The sequence below is a fragment of the Ranitomeya variabilis genome, chromosome 2, assembly GCF_051348905.1.
Source record: "Ranitomeya variabilis isolate aRanVar5 chromosome 2, aRanVar5.hap1, whole genome shotgun sequence".
NCBI lineage: Eukaryota > Metazoa > Chordata > Amphibia > Anura > Dendrobatidae > Ranitomeya > Ranitomeya variabilis.
The window spans coordinates 186,852,467-186,872,797 of record NC_135233.1 but is presented as its reverse complement, the minus strand read 5'-3'; positions in this window follow the sequence as shown (position 1 = coordinate 186,872,797).

Genomic DNA, 20,331 nt, shown 5'->3' with positions numbered 1-20,331 from the left:
GCACACGTTGCGGATTCTCTGCGGATCCGCAGCGTTTTTTGCAGTGCAGAAACGCTGCAGATCCGCAATTGATTTACAGTCCAATGTAAATCAATGAGAAAAAAAAATGCTGTGCACACTTTGCGGAAAATCCGCTGCGGAAACGCTGCGGTTTAAAAGAAGTAGCATGTCACTTCTTTTTTGTGAATCTGCTGCATTTTTGTACCCATTCCATTATAGAAAACCGCAGGGGTAAAAAACGCAGCAAATCCGCACAAAAACCGCAGCAAAAACGCACAAAAAAAACTCTGCGGAAACGCACAAAAAACGCAGGTGCGTTTTCTGCCAGGAGAGACAGAATCCGCACCAGAAATTCCTAAGCCTAATCCGCAACGTGTGCACATAGCCATATCCTCCTCTGTGAATATTGTCACTCCAGGGTGAGTGGTGTCTGTACATAATACTCCAGAATCCCTATCAGAGGAGGCACTTAGATAATTCCAATACCTCCTCCTAAGCGCAGGTTCACAGTTTCATATGTTGTGACTTTTGATGTTTTCTCTCCAGTTTCTCCCAGCTCCACCAAAATGGGCAGAGCTGGAGGGGAGCGTGGCGTGATGCCCATCTAATTCATGATGAGCCGTGGCATACCTTACAACTGGAGTAAGATCGGTAGCGAGGTGCATGGAGGCGCCTCTTAATAAATCAGGAGCACCTGACTCCTACACGCCCTCATCAAGGACAGCAAGAAAATGACTGACCCTGATCAATCCGCCCCATGTTTACATTAGGGGTCAATTACACCCTCAGCTTTCCTCCTTTTCGCGGACCATTGAATCCTAGAGGGCCAGGATGTTTTGTTTTTAACATTTTTGTGTTGTGTTTTTTCATCTTTTTCTATTTTACTGCAGTTCCTGGTATACATTTAGCTCTGTTTCATTACCATGTGGTGACTTGGATCTGGCACTGGACTATTTTTAGTTTCAAGTCTCCTTGTATTCATCCAGACTGACACACAGGCTAGTGGGAAAAAATCCTTCTTTATCTGCTGTATACACCATCTTTCTTTTCTTCTTTTTTTTAAACAATTTCATCCTCATTTTGCCACTTATGTTCTTCATGGTTTAGATCCCGGACCTTATTTCAGTTTCCAAGCCCTGGACTGGTAAGTAGCTTTATTGGTACTGTATATATTTCTTCTTATTAGGTTAACACTGTGTTATTTTCAATGATCCTTTTTATTCATTTAGGCTACTTTCACACTAGCGTCGTACGACGCACGACAAATTGCGTCGTTGCGACGTACCAACGCAAGCAGTGAAAGCGCCGCACAACGGGGGCAGCGGATGCTGTTTTTCAGCGCATCCGCTGCCCCATTGTGAGGTGCGGGGAGGAGGAGGCGGAGTTCTGGCCGCGCATGCGCGGTCGGAAATGGCGGACACGATGCACCAAAAAACGTTACATGCAACGTTTTTTGGTGCCGACGGTCCGACGCAACACGACGCAACCGTCGCACGATGGTTGCGACGTGTGGCAATACGTCGCAATGCGTCGCTAATGTTAGTCTATGGACAAAAAACGCATCCTGCAAGCAATTTTGCAGGATGCGTTTTTTAGCCACAACGACGCATTGCAACGTGCAGTGCACGACTCAAGTGTGAAAGTAGCCTTATTCTTCACTTGCTTCATTCTCCTCCGCCTTCCTCTCTCACATTTTCTCACACTTTGTTCCACGCTCACACATTCATATGGATTTTTTTCACACTTTCATTATATAATTCTTTGTGTTTTGTTTTTGCAACACACTGCAAACATTTTTAACAAACCTTCTTCAGCCCGTTTCACTTGCATGGTTTTGTAACACATTGTGGCTGTTCACTTGTGAATTGATACATCAGCTTTTATCTCTCTCCTGTAATTTATGCCCATGTTACTGTTTCCGAATATGAATTTTTGTAAATTAAGTGTATGTGCATGTATGTATTTCTAGACATCAGCTATTCAAGACCATTCATGAAATGATACATTAACTCCTTATTTTAATGTATGTCCTTAATAAGTAATGATTATCGCATTATTTCTATAGTTACATGATACAAATACATATACATATGTATATATGTGTGTGTATATATATATATATATATATATATATATATATATATATATATATACATACAGTACAGACCAAAAGTTTGGACACACCTTCTCATTTAAAGATTTTTCTGCATTTTCATGACTGTGAAAATTGTACATTCACACTGAAGGCATCAAAACTATGAATTAACACATGTGGAATTATATACTTAACAAAAAAGTGTGAAACAAGTGAAAATATGTCTTATATTCTAGGTTCTTCAAAGTAGCCACCTTTTGCTTTGATGACTGCTTTGCACACTCTTGGCATTCTCTTGATGAGCTTCAAGAGGTAGTCACCGGGAATGGTCTTCCAACAATCTTGAAGGAGTTCCCAGAGATGCTTAGCACTTGTTGAACCTTTTGCGTTCACTCTGCGGTCCAGCTCACCCCAAACCATCTCGATTGGGTTCAGGTCTGGTGACTGTGGAGGCCAGGTCATCTGGCGTAGCACCCCATCACTCTCCTTCTTCATCAAATAGCCCTTACACAGCCTGTAGGTGTGTTTGGGGTCATTGTCCTGTTGAAAAATAAATGATGGTCCAACTAAACGCAAACTGGGTGGAATAGCATTCCGCTGCAAGATGCTGTGGTAGCCATGCTGGTTCAGTATGCCTTCAATTTTGAATAAATCCCCAACAGTGTCACCAGCAAAGCACCCCCACACCATCACACCTCCTCCTCCATGCTTCACGTTGGGAACCAGGCATGTAGAGTCCATCCGTTCACCTTTTCTGCGTCGCACAAAGACACGGTGGTTGGAACCAAAGATCTCAAATTTGGACTCATCAGACCAAAGCACAGATTTCCTCTGGTCTAATGTCCATTCCTTGTGTTCTTTAGCCCAAACAAGTCTCTTCTGCTTGTTGCCTGTCCTTAGCAGTGGTTTCCTAGCAGCTATTTTACCATGAAGGCCTGCTGCACAAAGTCTCCGCTTAACAGTTGTTGTAAAGATGTGTCTGCTGCTAGAACTCTGTGTGGCATTGACCTGGTCTCTAATCTGAGCTGCTGTTAACCTGCGATTTCTGAGGCTGGTGACTTGGATAAACTTATCCTCAGAAGCAGAGGTGACTCTTGGTCTTCCTTTTCTTGGGGCGGTCCTCATCTGAGCCAGTTTCTTTGTAGCGCTTGATGGTTTTTGCCACTGCACTTGGGCACACTTTCAAAGTTTGCCCAATTTTTCGGACTGACTGACCTTCAGTTCTTAAAGTAATGATGGCCACTCGTTTTTCTTTACTTAGCTGCTTTTTTCTTGCCATAATACAAATTCTAACAGACTATTCAGTAGGACTATCAGCTGTGTATCCACCAGACTTCTGCACAACACAACTGATGGTCCCAACCCCATTTATAAGGCAAGAAATCCCACTTATTAAATCTGACAGGGCACAACTGTGAATTGAAAACCATTCCGGGTGACTACCTCTAGAAGCTCATCAAGAGAATGCCAAAAGTGTGCAAAGCAGTCATCAAAGCAAAAGGTGGCTACTTTGAAGAACCTAAAATATAAGACATAATTTCAGTTGTTTCACACTTTTTTGTTAAGTATATAATGCCACATGTGTTAATTCATAGTTTCGATGCCTTCAGTGTAATGTACAATTTTCATAGTCATGAAAATACAGAAAAATCTTTAAATGAGAAGGTGTGTCCAAACTTCTTTTGGTCTGTAGTGTATGTATGTATATATATATATATATATATATATATATATATACACACACACAATTGTGCTCAAAAGTTTACATACCCCGGCAGAATTTTTGCTTTCTTGCCCTTTTTTCATAGAATATGAATAATAACACCAAAACGTTTTCTCCACTCATGGTTAATGTTTGGGTGAAGCCATTTATTGTCAAACTACTGTGATTTCTCTTTTTAAATCATAATGACAACCCAAAACATCCAAATGACCCTGACCCATCAATAACAGCTTGAAGTCTTTTGTGGTAGTTGTGTATGAGGTTCTCTATTTTCTCGGATGGTAAAGCTGCCCACTCTTCTTGGCAAAAAGCCTAACAAAAACAGAAGACTGAGCCATAGTATGACTTGAAAACATGCATGATGTAAGAGTATGTTCACACTGGCCATAGAAACAAACAAAACAAAAAAACAACATGTGGATATACCCTAATGACGATAAATAAGTAAAAAAGCAAGTGCATTAAATAATTAACATAGGGTACTTAGTAAACATTGTTTTTGATCAAAAAAAGCGTAAAGCTGTCCCACCGCAGCAAGGTGTACCCAATTGGGACAGTGACTACACTCTCTAATGTTAAAATCTACCTAGCACGAATAGTGGCAGAGAGTCACAGGGTCCCAACCGGACACCCAGCTTTGGAAAAAAAAAATGAACATAGGGTACTTGGTAAATATTGTTTTTGATCAAAAAAGCATAAAGCTGCTTTTTTGATCAAAAACAATGTTTACTAAGTACCCTATGTTAATTATTTAATTTACTTGCTTTTTACTTATTTATTTTCATTAGGGTATATGCACCCATTGCTTTTTTTTATTTTGTTTGTTTCCATGGCCAGTGTGAACATGCTCTTACATCATGCATGTTTTCAAGTCATACAGTTTTCTGTTTTTCTTTAGTAATTTTGTATTTAGTACAAATAGGGTGTGGTCCCTTTTTCAACAAGCTGACAGTTCATATATAGTTCCTCCAAAGCTGGGTGTTCGGTTGGGACCCTGTGACTCTCTGCCACTATTCACAATAGGTACGGTGCCTTGCGAAACAGTCAGCAACAAGTGGAACACAATTGTGAAGTTGAACGAAATGTATTGGTTATTTTACATTTTTGTGGAAATTCAAAAACTGAAAAGTGGGGCGTGCAATATTATTCGGCCCCTTTAACTTAATACTTTGTTGTGCCACCTTTTGCTGCGATTACAGCTGTTGAGTTGCTTGGGGTTTGTCTCTATCAGTTTTGTACATCGAGAGACTGAAATTTTTGCCCATTCTTAATTGGCAAACAGCTCGAGCTCAGTGAGGTTTGATGGAGATCATTTGTGAACAGCAGTTTTCAGCTCCTTCCACAGATTCTCGATTGGATTGAGGTCTGGACTTTGACTTGGCCATTCTAACACCTGGATATGTTTATTTGTGAACCATTCCATTGTAGATTCTGCTTTATGTTTGGGATCTGTGTCTTGTTGGAAGACAAATCTCCGTCCCAGTCTCAGGTCTTTTGCAGACTCCAACAGGTTTTCTTCAAGAATGGTCCTGTATTTGGCTCCATCCATCTTCCCATCAATTTTAACCATCTTCCCTGTACCTGCTGAAAAAAAAGCAGGCCCAAACCATGATGCTGCCACCACCATGTTTGACAGTGGGGATGGTATGTTCAGGGTGATGAGCTGTGTTGCCTTTACGCCAAACATATGGTTTGGCATTGTTGCCAAAAGTTCGATTTTGGTTTCATCTGACCAGAGCACCTTCTTCCACATGTTTGGTGTGTCTCCCAGGTGGCTTGTTGCAAACTTTAAACGACACTTTTTATGGATATCTTTGATAAATGGCTTTCTTGTTGCCTCTCTCTTTGTGCAGTGTACGACTGATTGTTGTCCTATGGACAGACTGTCCCACCTCAGCTGGGCCTCTTGGCTGCATCTCTGATCAGTCTTCTTGTTTGAGATGAAAGTTTAGAGGGACGGCCAAGTCTTAGTAGATTTGCAGTGGTATGATACTCCTTCCATTTCAATATGATTGCTTGCATAGTGCTCCTTGGGATGTTTAAAGTTTTGGAAATCAATTTGTATCCAAATCCAGCTTTGAACTTCTCCACAACAGTATCACGGACGTGCCTGTTGTGTTCCTTGGTCTTCATGATGCTCTCTGTGCTTCAAACAGAACCCTGAGACTATCACATTGCAGGTGCATTTATACGCAGACTTGATTACACACAGGTGGATTATATTTATCATCATTAGGCATTTAGGACAACATTGGATCATTCAGAGATCCACAATGAACTTCTGGAGTGAGTTTGCTGCACTGAAAGTAAAGGAGCCGAATAATATTGCACGCCCCACTTTTCAGTTTTTGAATTTCTACCAAAATTTTAAATAATCAATACATTTCGTTAAACTTCACAATTGTGTTCCACTTGTTTGATTCTTCACCAAAAATTTACACTTGGTATCTTTATGTTTGAAGCATGATATGTGGGAAAAGGTTGAAAAGTTCCAGCCGGGTGAACACTTTCGCAAGGCACTGTAGGTTTTAGCATTGGAGAGTGTAGTTACAGTCCCAATTGGGTACACCTTGTCACAGTGGGACAGCATTATGCTTTTTTTGATCAATAACAATGTTTACTAAGTACTCTATGTTAATTATTTAATGCACTTGCTTTTTTACTTATTTATTTTCATTAGGGTATATGCACATCTTATTTTTTTGTATTTTATTGGCAAAAAACCTCCAGTTTTTGTAAATTCCTGGACTGTCTAGCATGAACTGCGGACCTCCCCAGAGTGGCTCAATGATATTGAGGTCAGGAGTCTGAGATGGCCACGCCAGAACCTTCTCTTTGTTCTGCTGTAGCCAATGACAGGTCAACTTGGCCTTGTGTTTTGAATCGATGTCATGTTGGAACATCCAAGTACGTCCCATGCACAGCTTCTGGGCTGATGATTGCAAATTTGCCTCCAGTATTTGCTGATAACATGCTGCATTCATCTCTCCTTCAACTTTGACCAAGTTTCCTGTACCTTTTGTAGCTCACACATCCCCAAAACATCAACAATCCACCTCCGTGCTTTACAGTAGGAATGGTGTTCCTTTCATCATAGGCCTTGTGGACTTCTCTCCAAATGTAACGATTATGGTTGTGGCCAAAAAGTTCAATTTTGGTCTCATCACTCCAAATTACCTTGTTCCAGAAGTTTTGTGGCTTGTCTCTGTGCTGTTGTGCGTATTGTAGGTGAGATACTTTGTGGCATTTGCACAGTAATGGCTTTCTTCTGGCGACTTGACCATGCAGCCCATTTTTCTTCTAGTGCCTCCTTATTGTGCATCTTGAAACAGCCACACTGCTAGTTTTCAGAGAGTCCAGTATTTCAGCTGATGTTATTTGTGGGGTTTTCTTTGCATCCTGAGCAATTTTCCTGGCAGCTGTGGACAACATTTTTGTTGGTCTACCTGACCGTGGTTTTGTTTTTACAGAGCCCCTGATTTTCCATTTGTTAGTCACAGTTTGAACACTGCTGACTGGCATTATCAATTCCTTGGATATCTTTTTGTAACCCTTTCCTGTTTTATACAGTTCAACTACCTTTTCCCATAGATCCATTGACAATTATTTTGCTTTCCCCATGACTCAAAATCCAGAAACGTCAGTGGCTGGATGAAAGATGCAAGAGTCTGTCTGGATCCCATAAACTCAGCCAGCTTTTATGCACACACTGATTACAAGCAAACAGGTCACAGGTGAGGATGTTACCTTTAGTGCCATTCAAACCCATTTGTGTCAACTTCTGTGCATTGCAACTACACAACCAATAGGATATAAATATATAACATATATCACCCCATATAACTAATACCACCTCCTCAAAAAAAGGGGTGAAACAACAGAAATACAAAACCAATATGGTAAAATATAAATTTTATTATAATGATATTAAAATACACATTAAAAAAAGGGGAAAAGAAAACCAACAGAACAATACAAATAACCCCTAGTGCAATAATTGGAGTGGGTTTATAGACAGAAAAATAGACATAATAGTGCAAAAAATATATCCCATATCACATAGCTAACATCTGTTTTGCAAGCCTGCATTCGGAAAATCAAAGAAGCAAAGGGGAATGAGATAGAGCAGATATCCTATAATATTAAACAGTCCATACCCAATAGTATCCTGCTAGCTCCAAAGCACGTTTCGCCTGGACGTGGCTATTTCAAGGAGTCTGCAATGAAGCAAAGAGTGAAAAATTTAAAGGGGTCTGAATACTTTCCGTACCCATATATATATATATATATATATATATATATATATATATATATATATATATATATACTAGCTGAAGAGCCCGGCGTTGCCTGGGCATAGTAAATATATGTGGTTAGTTATAGCACCTCACTCTCTTATTTTCCCCGCACGCCTCTCATTTAGCACCTCACTTCTCTCATTTTCCCATCACGCCTCTCATTTAGCACCTCACTTCTCTCATTTTCCCATCACGCCTCTCATTTTCCCCCTCACATCTTTCATTTTCCCCCCACATCTCTCATTTTCTCCCTCACACCTCTCATTTTTCCCCTCACTCCTCTTATTTTCCCCCTCCTCTCATTCCCCCCTAACACTTGTCATTTCGACCTCTGTCATTTTCCGATCACTCCACTATTTTCCCTCATTCCTCTCATTTTGCACTCACACCTTTTCATTTTCACCTCACACCTCTCATTTTCGGGAGTGGCCATGGGGGCCAGATGTGCCCCAGCCCTGGCAAATCTTTTTTTAGGATGGTGGGAGGCCACTGTGGTCTATCCATCATCGGCTTTCAAGAGCAAGATTGTCCATTGGTCACGATATATCGATGACCTGTTCTTCATCTGGGTGGGCACCATGGAGGAATGTGTTAGTTTTATTGAGTCTCTGAATGTGAGCACACGTAATATTCTACTCACCTACTCTATGTCATCCTCCGTAGCTACTTACCTTGATTTACAAATGATGATTGAAGAGGGCGGTTCCATCTCCACAAAACTGTTCCGGAAGCCAACGGCTACTAATAGCTTGCTTGACTACAGGAGGACCCTTCTACCCAGAGATGGGGTGCCCATCGGCCAATTTCTTAGGGTGAGGAGAAATTGCACGGCCGATGTGGATTTTCAAGTGGAGGCACGGAAACTAATGGACCGGTTCAGAGAGAGGCATTATCCACGTAAAAGCATCTCCACGGCATTCCAACGGGCCAGACTTCATACTCAGGACTCCCTATTGGAGACCCCCATTAAGGTACGTGATGACAAACCTAGGTTCATCACTAGTTTTAATAATGATTGGGGTAGTATTAAGGCTATTCTACGGAGGCACTGGGGTATCCTGACAACGGACCTTCACACTGCGGATGTGGTCGGTGAGCAACCCTTGTTGGTAGCCAGGAGAGCCCCCAATTTCAGGGATTTGTTGTCTAAGAGCCATTACAAGAGGCAGACCCTAAGTACTAACCGGGGTTTGAGACTCCGGGGCTCCTTTGCCTGTGGGGGCTGCAACATTTGCTCGCATATGGTGGCCACGAGGGATGTTTTCATTAACTCCCGGGATGGCAATAGGCACAGGCTCTCATCTTACATCAATTGTAGAACCACGTGCGTCGTGTATGCCTTGATTTGTCCCTGCCAGCTTGTATATGTGGGTCAAATGTTGCAGGAATTGCGACGGAGAGTGCAAAAACACTTTTCCACAATTAATCTGGCCTCTAGTGATCTCTCTAAAGGTAAAGTTCTTACCCCTGTGGCGGCCCATTTTTTAACGCACCACGCGGGTCGGGTGGCCAATACAAGGGTAGTGGGTTTGGAGCTTATCCAAGTTTCTAACAGGGGTTGTCCACTTAAACCCTCTTTATTACGCTCCGAATCCCATTGGATCTTTAACCTTGGTTCTGTTGCCCCAGCAGGTCTCAAAGAGGAGCTCCTGTTTACAGGCTTTTTGGGATAAGATTCAGCTTGTCTCCTACTCTATCCTAAGGATGCTTCTGTGGAATGGACTAAATTTGGTATGGCTCGAACCATGATATTAAGGACTCTGGAAACCATGTTGGACCTCTTTGTGAACTGGACTCAGCGGACCTCGGGAGGAATGGCTTTCTACTGGATGATCTTTTCGGAAGATGTGTGTGTTTATATTTTTGGGAGTACACAGAGGTTATTTGGGACTACTGCTTTTCTTGGTCCACATGGGACGGTTGTGGTCTTGTGGCCCAACAGGTGGTCACCTCTTTCATCTCTTTACTGCCCTACCTATGGATTTTTGCATGGCAAACTGAATGCACCTTACATCTGTCCAGATTGGTTCATGGCAGGTTAGGACAGGGAGTAGGGATTACTCTTTGTCCGGCATATTAATGACTAATCTGATATAATTTTTTGGCTCATGGGATCTAGCCAGATTAGGATACTTTTTTGTCCCTATTTTTAACTATCTATCCCCCCTCTATCCCCCCCCCCTTTGGACATGGTATTACTTTGATTTCTACTCTTGGGGATCGTGGCCCCGCCTTTTGGTGGCACAATCATTCCCTTTAACCTTTTGGACTCCCCTATTTTAGCATCTTTTGGCATGTTGGAGTCTTCCCTTTCTAGGGAAGGCATTTACAAACGGACCATCACTGTGCGAGGAACTTTGGCTTTACTTGGGTATTGTTTGTTATGGATCTGCCTCAGTCTTCCCAGTCTTGGGCACATGGATTTGGTTCTTCCCCATTTACATATAGGTAATATATGCATGTGTATGTTTTTGATATGTTGTATTTGATATTCAATAAAGATGTTTTTTCTACATTAAACATTTATATTATACTAGATTGTGGCCCGATTCTAACGCATCGGGTATTCTAGAATATGCATGTCCCCGTAGTATATGGACAATGATGATTCCAGAATTCGCGGCAGACTGTGCCCGTCACTGATTGGTCGAGGCAACCTTTATGACATCATCGTCGCCATGGCAACCATTATGACATCTACGTCAATACTGTGCCCGTCACTGATTGGTCGAAGCGAATTCGCGGCAGACTGTGCCCGTCGCTGATTGGTCGAGGCAACCTTTATGACATCGTCGCCATGCTGTGCCCGTCGCTGATTGGTCGAGGCCTGGCCTCGACCAATCAGAGACGCGGGATTTCCAGGACAGACAGACAGACAGACAGAAAAACCCTTAGACAATTATATATATAGAGCGGCCTCGACCAATCAGCGACGGGCACAGCATGGCGACGATGATGTCATAATCGAAATCCCGCGTCCCTGATTGGTCGAGGCCGCTATACACTACGGGGACATGCATATTCTAGAATACCCGATGCGTTAGAATCGGGCCACAATCCTCGACCAATCAGCGACAGGCACAGCATGGCGACGATGATGTCATAAAGGTTGCCTCGACCAATCAGCGATGGGCACAGTATCGACGTAGATGTCATAATGGTTGCCATGACGACGATGATGTCATAAAGGTTGCCTCGACCAATCAGTGACGGGCACAGTCTGACGCGAATTCTGGAATCATCATTGTCCATATACTACGGGGACATGCATATTCTAGAATACCCGATGACATCATCGTTGCCATGGCAACCATTATGACATCTACGTCGATACTGTGCCCATCGCTGATTGGTCGAGGCCGCCAGGCGGGACTGTGGCCCGATTCTAACGCATCGGGTATTCTTTTGGCACTATATATATATATAAACAAATATACCTTTTTGGGCACTATTGCACTTTTAAGTAATTGTCTTGTGCAGTTTAGCACACTACATGGTGGCTATAGAAGCACTATTTTGCACTTTTAAAGATTTCTTTGTGATTTTCTGCGATTTTTTGCACGGTGCTTATGCAATATATACATAAGTATAGCACAAAAAATTAAAAAAATTTTTTGCACTTTATCTCTTTGCAATTGAGTCTTTGGATTTTAGAGCAGTGTGGATGAGGGACTGCAGATAATATATACTAGGATACCGTGGCCTGCATATTTTATGCAACTATCTTTTTGGTCCTGTGTTTGGTTTTAATATGATGTAGTTTTTATGATATTTTACTATGTGTTGTTACTCCTGTATATGTCAAATGAATTATATATTCAAAATAAAGATCTTTGTTCTGATATTTTCTGGTAATCCTTAGTAGGGTGTTTTGGGTCTTTTCTTTCAGGGTTCAATTACTCCAATGACTGTGGTGACTGTTTGTACATGCGTGTTGGTTTGAGCTTATGTGGACCCCCGGGGGTTTGAATGGCTTTGAATGTCCATCATGTATATTGGGAGTTCTTTTCCATCTCTGTCTTGGTGTTTTACATACCCCGGACACTACTATTGCTTGATGTGTCTGCGTTATATCCGGCTTACCCCCACAGTTATTTCATATGGAGACAAGCTACCTTTTTTATTCGTTCACTTATTTAACCATTCCCCTTTTGCTCTTCCCCTCTCTTATCAGCTTTATTATTTATTTATTTATTTATTTATTTTTCTACTTTTCATTTTTTTTCCTAATGCCGGCAGTGTCCTACTTCGGGCCTATTGGTCTCCAGCTGGGCGCACCATATGTCTGCCCCCTTTTTTCTATTCTTTTTTTTTTCTATTCTATTTTAGCTGGTTAGCGGTTGGGGACATTGTTCTCTGGTCATATCCACGCTTGGTTTCACAGTACCAGCTGGTGCACACTTTACCTACGAATTTCACAGCTGTCGGTCAGTCCTCTTGTGCCCGCTTCTAGCGCATGCGCTGTATGGCTCATTATGCCGGCGCCGCTGCGCCTGTGCACAGTCTCTGGCTCTGTGAACACACCCCTTCGCAGCGCTCCTCGCTGGTTGGGGTTTTACTGCCGCATTTACGGCAGGGCTCTTTAGACCTTCCTTGGCTTGTTTCCATTCATACATCTGCTGGTGTCCGGGCACGGCCCTTGGTTTTTCGCGCATGTGCGGTTGTCATCCACCGGCGTCACCATCGCTGTTTCACAGGTGAGCCATCGAACATGTGACTATTGGTTGTATATTTAAACAAGAGTCCGGGCACACGCTATCATCTCCCCTGATGAAGCCCTATCAGTGAGGGCGATACGCGTGGGGCTGCACTGGGCCTTGTCCTCTCCACCTGCTTGCCTGTGGACCTGCTTTTGGGTTGCTACCTCGCACTGGGTAACTTGGCCTCAGCATTTTCTGGGGTTTTTCATTCATTATGTATTACTGTATCTCTTTATCATATTTATGGTGACCTTGGGACTTATGCTGGAGTCCATTTGGCCACTGCTATATGCTAGATAGTTTGGTGTATATTCATCCCATGAGCCACGTAGGTGCAGTTTTTTTGCCACTCAGGCACTGGCTCCTCATATTGCTCAGTGTGTTACTATCATGGTTGCTAAGGGGCGTCACATTGCTAGCCTGAGGGATTGTTTTCTGGCTTGCTTCTATTAACCCCTCTTTGCCTATAGCTGCACAGGCTGGCATTCAGGTAGTCCTTATTACACTATTTTGTTGGGTATTTACTCTTATACTCAGAATTATATGATTGTGTATGGACAAGTCTCTTTTGCTGTTTTTAATTATGTTTTATATTGTGTGTTGTGTGTCAATAAAAATCTTGTTTTTTCATATATGATTCAGTATCATGTCTCTTATTTTTGTGTATGTGGTGTGCATACTTGGAGTGATGCTTTTTTCTCTCTCATTGTTTATTTGATTTATCACTCATTTGCACCCCATACTATTTTTTGTACATCTTTGTAGTGCGCCTAGGTGTAATAATTATAGGGGATAACTCAGAAGACTCTTTGCGTGGAACAAGACAACTACAGGACACAGTTTTATAAGTGGTAAAGTCTATATTATCACACGGTGATTCAAACAGGTGCAGAGAGAAACTCAAGTCCACAACACTTGGTGTAAATATTAAACGCAGCTTAGCAGTCTATAGGAAACTTCAGAGGAAAATGCAATCAAGCAGAAAGTCTATGAAGCACAGTTATTCTTGAGGATACTTGACACGAATAAATCCTTGTCTTAGTCCAAACACAGATAGATAAGCTTATAAGGCAGTTCAAATCATATCTTAGCTCAACCAGGGAGGCCTGGTTAATAGTCTCAGGTTTTTGCAGAGCAGAAACAGCTTACATGTCCAGCAAATGCAGATGGAAGTAAACACGAGCAGCAGATGAAGGAGGATTACTGGAAACTGGTGTATGCAACAGGAACTCAGAGCAGAGTAGCAGGATCACCACACAGGTTCACAGGAGCAGGTATATAGCCAGGGAGTAATCAGAGGTCAGGAGCTGGATGCAAGGCAGAATACTCTAGCACAAACTGAAGGCTGGGGTGGAGTTTTATAGCAGGAAGACACAGTGCACATGAGACCAAAGACGCCATCTTGGAAAAGGGCAGTAATGCACAAAAGGTTAAAAATGTTCAGAGTCCTGACACTAGGGCTTTATTGAGTCACCTCTCATTTTCACCTCACACCTCTCATTTTCGCCTCGGTATATACATGTTTTTCATCTCCCTTATATATAGTATACACCTGTATGTCATCTCCTGTATATAGTATATACCTGTATGTCAGCTCCCCTGTATATAGTATATACCTGTATGTCATCTCTCCCGTAAATAGTATATACCTGCTGCATGTCATCTCCTCCTGTATATTGTATATACCTATGTGTCAACTCCTCCTGTATATAGTATATACCTGTATGTCATCTCTTCTGTATATAGTATATACCTGTAAGTCATCTCCTCCTATATATAGTATATACCTGTATGTCATCTCCTGTATATAGTATATACCTGTATGTCAGCTCCCCTGTATATAGTATATACCTGTATGTCATCTCCCCCGTAAATAGTATATACCTGCTGCATGTCATCTCCTCCTGTATATTGTATATACCTATGTGTCAACTCCTCCTGTATATAGTATATACCTGTATGTCATCTCTTCTGTATATAGTATATACCTGTAAGTCATCTCCTCCTATATATAGTATATACCTGTATGTCATCTCCTGTATATAGTATATACCTGTATGTCATCTCCCCTGTATATAGTATGTACCTGCTGTATGTCATCTCCTCTTTTATACAGTATATACCTGTATGTCATCTCCTCCTGTATATAGTATATACCTGTGTCATCTCCTCCTGTATATAGTATATACCTGTATGTCATCTCCTCCTGTATATAGTATATACCTGTATGTCATCTCCTCCTGTACATAGTATATACCTGTGTGTCATCTCCTCCTGTATATAGTATATACCTGTATGTCATCTCCTTTTATATATAGTATATACCTGTATGTCATCTCTTCCTGTATATAGTATATATCTGTATGTCATCTCCTCTTATATATAGTATTTACCTGTATGTCATCTCCTCCTTTATATAGTATATACCTGTATGTCATCTCCTCTTATATATAGTATATACCTGTATGTCATCTCCTCCTGTATATAGTATATACCTGTAAGTCATCTCCTCCTGTATATAGTATATACCTGTGTGTCATCTGCTCCTGTATATAGTGTATACCTATGTGTCATCTCCCCTGTATATAGTATGTACCTGTATGTCATCTCCTCCTGTATATATGTGTGTCATCTCCTCCTGTATTAGACGTAGACCTCGTTCACACGTTATTTGGTCGGTATTTTTACCTCAGTATTTGTAAGCTAAATTGGCAGCCTGATAAATCCCCAGCCAACAGGAAGCCCTCCCCCTGGCAGTATAGATTAGTTCACACATACACATAATAGACAGGTCATGTGTTCCAGGGACCGGAAGTGAGGTAACTGAAGCGCTCTTGCGGTTCAACAAACCGGAAATGAACGCTTAAGACGCAGGAGAACTCATTACACGTGGCATATTATTACATTCAGAGCGGGATAAGATCAGGGAATAATAACAGGTGAGAGATACAATTGGAATTAATCTATGTAAGTGTCCATACCCCTGTATAGATGCTGTTACACCTATGTTGATGGACTTCAGGTGTTCTAACTTTTCAATAATGATGTATATTATTTAAAAGAGGTGGTCTGGTGGCCAATATGGATGCCACTGTCTCTTCCCTGACATGGATTAATGTGCCAATCCCCTGATGAATCACTCTGCTGAAGAAACGCGTCGGGAGGCACACAGGGTCAGTCCAGGGCTGGCTAGTATGAGGGCTAGCTGTGGACTGCCCTTGTAAGGGCGGGAGTCTTTTGGGGTACCAGGGTCAGCCAAAACTTGGGTCTGACAGGGACTATGATTGGCACCCAGACTCCATAATTTACAGTGAAAGGAGGAAAAAGGAAGGAAACAACAAATGGTGAGATTGTTCCAATTTATTTTCTATATGACACATATGAGATGATATGTGACAGACAAATCCTCCTGATAGAAAGGTAGATGTGAATAATATGGATAAGTTTTAACTCAAATTGATTGCCCCAGGTGGGCCTTTGGGTTCTATATTAATTCATTTGAATACTTATGGGATGAAAATATTTATGTATCTCTGATTGAGAATTGGGATTTGAACTATATTCCCCAAACAGGGGGTTGAGATATCTTAATACATGTGTGTGATGGTCTAAATATTCACATTGATTTTATAGACGTTATGGACCTCCTTTTAATAAACTAACTAGTAAAAGTTACATTTTAAAACCACACTTTTTTGTTTTTTGCTAATATTGCCGTCAGTATCTCTAGATTCTGCTGCCGTCAATATCTCTGTTTTGCTGCTGTCAGTATCTCGAGGATCTGCTACCGTCAGTATCTCTAGGTTCTGCTGCTGTTCAGTATCTCTAGGTTCTGCTGGCATCAGTATCTTTAGGTTCTGCTGGCGTCAGTATCTCTAGGTTCTGCTGGCATCAGTATCTCTAGGTTCTGCTGGCATCAGTATCTTTTGGTTCTTCTGGTGTCGGTATCTCTAGGTTCTGCTGGCGTCAGTATCTTTAGGTTCTTCTGGCATCGGTATCTCTAGGTTCTGCTGGCGTCAGTATCTCTAGGTTCTGCTGGCGTCAGTATCTTTAGGTTCTTCTGGCATCGGTATCTCTAGGTCTGGTGCTCATGATGTCACGCACAACATGATGCGGATTAAGGAAGGGTTCTGGAAAGTTCATGGACTGTGCATGAGTCGCCATTGTAAACAGTACACAGCTATCTTTCATTACATGGTAATGCTGGGAACGTTTTCATTGAATATTGAGAGTATAAGACTGGCTCTCTGCTCGTGTGATGCCACACCCAGACAAAGGTTGCAGGGCACACATCCTTCTGGCATGAGAGGACAAGCCATATCTATGCATTTATCTCTATTATTGTGTTGAACTTCTTTAAACATTATTATTCATTATCTACTGACATTTTCACATCCCTTGTATCAGTATGTATATCTGTGGGACTATTAGTGTCTATTTCCCATACTGTCTGTATATACTGTCAGAGCTGTATTGGTTGATGTATTTTTATATCCAGCACATTACACCAGTTCCGTGCCATCTTGTCCCCTCCTACTGTGACACCATTCTGCACTGTGTGACCCACACTTTTAACCTTATTGTCAGTATTTAATAAGGAATATATCTTTTTTTTTACATTTTGTCTTATTTTTGTGGGTATTTGTTCTCTTCCTTTGTGTTATTTCCTGTTCCAGCTTGCCCATTATTTTACCCAAATTATCTGTCATCTCTTTTGGTCACATGACCTTATACTTGACTTATAGTATCTTGAGGTACAATCTTCCCTTTTGTCTTTGAATACCTTTTGTCAGCAAAGCATACAAATTTCTAATGCTTTGCTTATGTAGCATGTGCAAACAGTATATAATGCTGTGCAAACACGGGAGGGTGGAGAAGGGGCAAATGGAATGTGGGGAGGAGAAAGAAGGGGTAAGTGGAATGTGAGGAGGGGCAAATGGAAAGCGAGGAGGGTGGAGGAGGTGCAAATGGAGTGTGAGTAGGGTGGAGGAGGGGTAAGTGTAATGTAAAAGAGGGGCAAATGGAATGTGGGGAGGAGAAGGAAAATGGAACATGAGGAGGGTGGAGGAGGTGCAAATGGAGTGTGAGGAGGGGCAAATAGAGTATGGGGAGAGTAGAGGAGGGGCAAGTGGAATGTGGGGAGGGGAAAATGGAATGTGGGGAGGGTAGAGGAGGGGCAAGTGGAATGTGAGAGGCAAATAGAATGTGAGGAGGGTTGAGGAGGTGCAAATGGAGTGTGGGAAGGGTGGTGGAGGAGTAAGTGGAATGTGAAGAGGGGCAAATGGAATGTGAGGAGGGTGGAGGAGGGGCAAGTGGAATGTGAAGAGAGGCAAATGGAATGTAGGGAGGGTGGAGGGGGAGCAAGTGGAATTGTGAGATAGCAGGCTTGTCGAAACAGAAATGACTATACATGAGGATCTAACAGCATTTTTGAGAATTTTATGTTTTGCATTAAAGTTATGCTTTTGGCTTTTGTATGTAAGCAGAAAGAGCTGTATAATCCTGATATTAAAACAAGCATTTTATGAAACCAGTGAAATAGTGACAGAGTTCATAACAGTCTTCACCCATACATTATGCCTGACAGCTGCAACTTGTGCTGAGTAGTGTGAGATGTCACTAGCAGCAGGAAGGAGGGATGCTAGTGAGGTGTCAATCAGATTAGATGGGCAGGGAATGAGTAGAAACTTACATAATTCTTTTACTGCCTGTTACCTGCCTCAAAACCAGGGCCATTCTCTGCTCCCTTTCCTTGTGACCGCTGCATGTCGAGTTTGTCAAGTTTCACATAAACTCCATCATCATAATCTTTACCCTTTTCCGGCTGTCTCGGACACCTGAATGTGTCTGAAAACTCCATAAGCTTTGTATTCAGTTACCATATGCCCTGGAATTTGCCTCCCTAATCAAGTCTCTGAGCTGGCAATCATCTCTTCAGCAAACTCTTGTTGTTTCTCAACCAACTTTATTTACTTTCCAACTCTGGCCTGCTGATCAACTCTTTGTCTGCTGTTAGCATAACAAATTCTACTTTGACTTTGTTCACAGGACAAACCCTGTGGCAACAGTGTGTGCATTGTCTACAAGCAGGTATTCATTTTGCCTCTTCATCATCGCTCCCTTCTTCCTTGCTAAAGAACATCTGCCTCCTAATAGCATACAACTCTTTAAAGAGGACCTTTCACTGGATTTTTAACTGAATCTGAATACAGCCTTCAATTGGCATTGCTCCACTGATTTTAGAACACTTTTTCTTTTTTCTGTACCCCTTCATTCCAAAGTTATAGACAATTTCCCTTCAATAAACTGGCCGTGTAACACAGAACTTCTCTGACGGTCGCTGCATTTTGATTGGACATCATCAGAGGAGAAAAAGTTCTGTGGTAAATCCCCTGTTGCTTGAAGGGAAAATTTGCAGATTTGTTTCCAGAGGGGCACAACTTTGGAATGGAAGTGAAGAGGAACAAACTTGCAGAATTAGTGGAGCAGCAGCAATTGAAGGCGATACTCAGTTTAAATAAAAAAAATCCAGTGAAAGGACTTATTTAACGATTTGTAGCCGGCAAGTCCTAGACTGACTGTACATGAAGAAATCCTGTATGTGTTTGTTTATGGCCTAGCACACTGTGCTGTCATGGTTCTGGTCTTACAGTGCATTGAAAAAGTATTCAGACCCTGTGAACTTTTCCACATTTTTGGTTCTCTTTACAAGCTTAAATGTGTTTTATTGGGATTTTGTATGATACACCAGCAAAAAGTAGTATTTGTGACTTGTAAAGGAAACGATACATGGTTTTTAATAATTGTAAAAATATTGATCTGAAAATTGTGATGTGCGTTGGTATTCAACCACCTGTAGTCTCATACCCCTAAAGAAAATCCTGAGTGACCAATTTCCTCCAGGAGTCACATAATTAGTACATTGAGTCCACTAAAGTGTAATTTCTTCTCTGTATAACTGTTCTGTGAAGGCCTCAGAGGTTTGCGTGAGAAAATTAAGGATCAAACAGCATAATGAAAGCCAAGGAGCCCACAAGACACGTCAGGGATACAGTTGTGGAGAAAGCAGGGTTAGTTTATAAAAAAAATAGTTGAAGCTCTGAATATCTCATAGAGCACTGTTCAATTCATCATCCAAAAATGGAAGGAGTATGGCCCAACTGCAAACTTACCAAGACATCGTCGTCCACCTAAACTGACATCCCAGGCAAGGAGATCACTAATTAGAGACGCAGCCAAGAGGCCCATAGTCAGTCAGCTCAGGTAATCCACAACTCAGGTGGGAAAATGTGTCTACAGGAAAATTATTAGTTGTATTGTCCAGAAATCTGCCCTTTATGGAAGAGTGGCAAAAACCATTTTTCAAAGCAAACCATAAGACGTTTGTTTGCAGTTTGCAAAAATACATGTAGGGAACAAAAAAAGCATTTGGAGGAAGGTGGTCTAGTCAGAGGAGACCAAACGCGAATTTTTTGGGCTAAATGCAAAATACAATGCGTGACAGAAAACTAACAC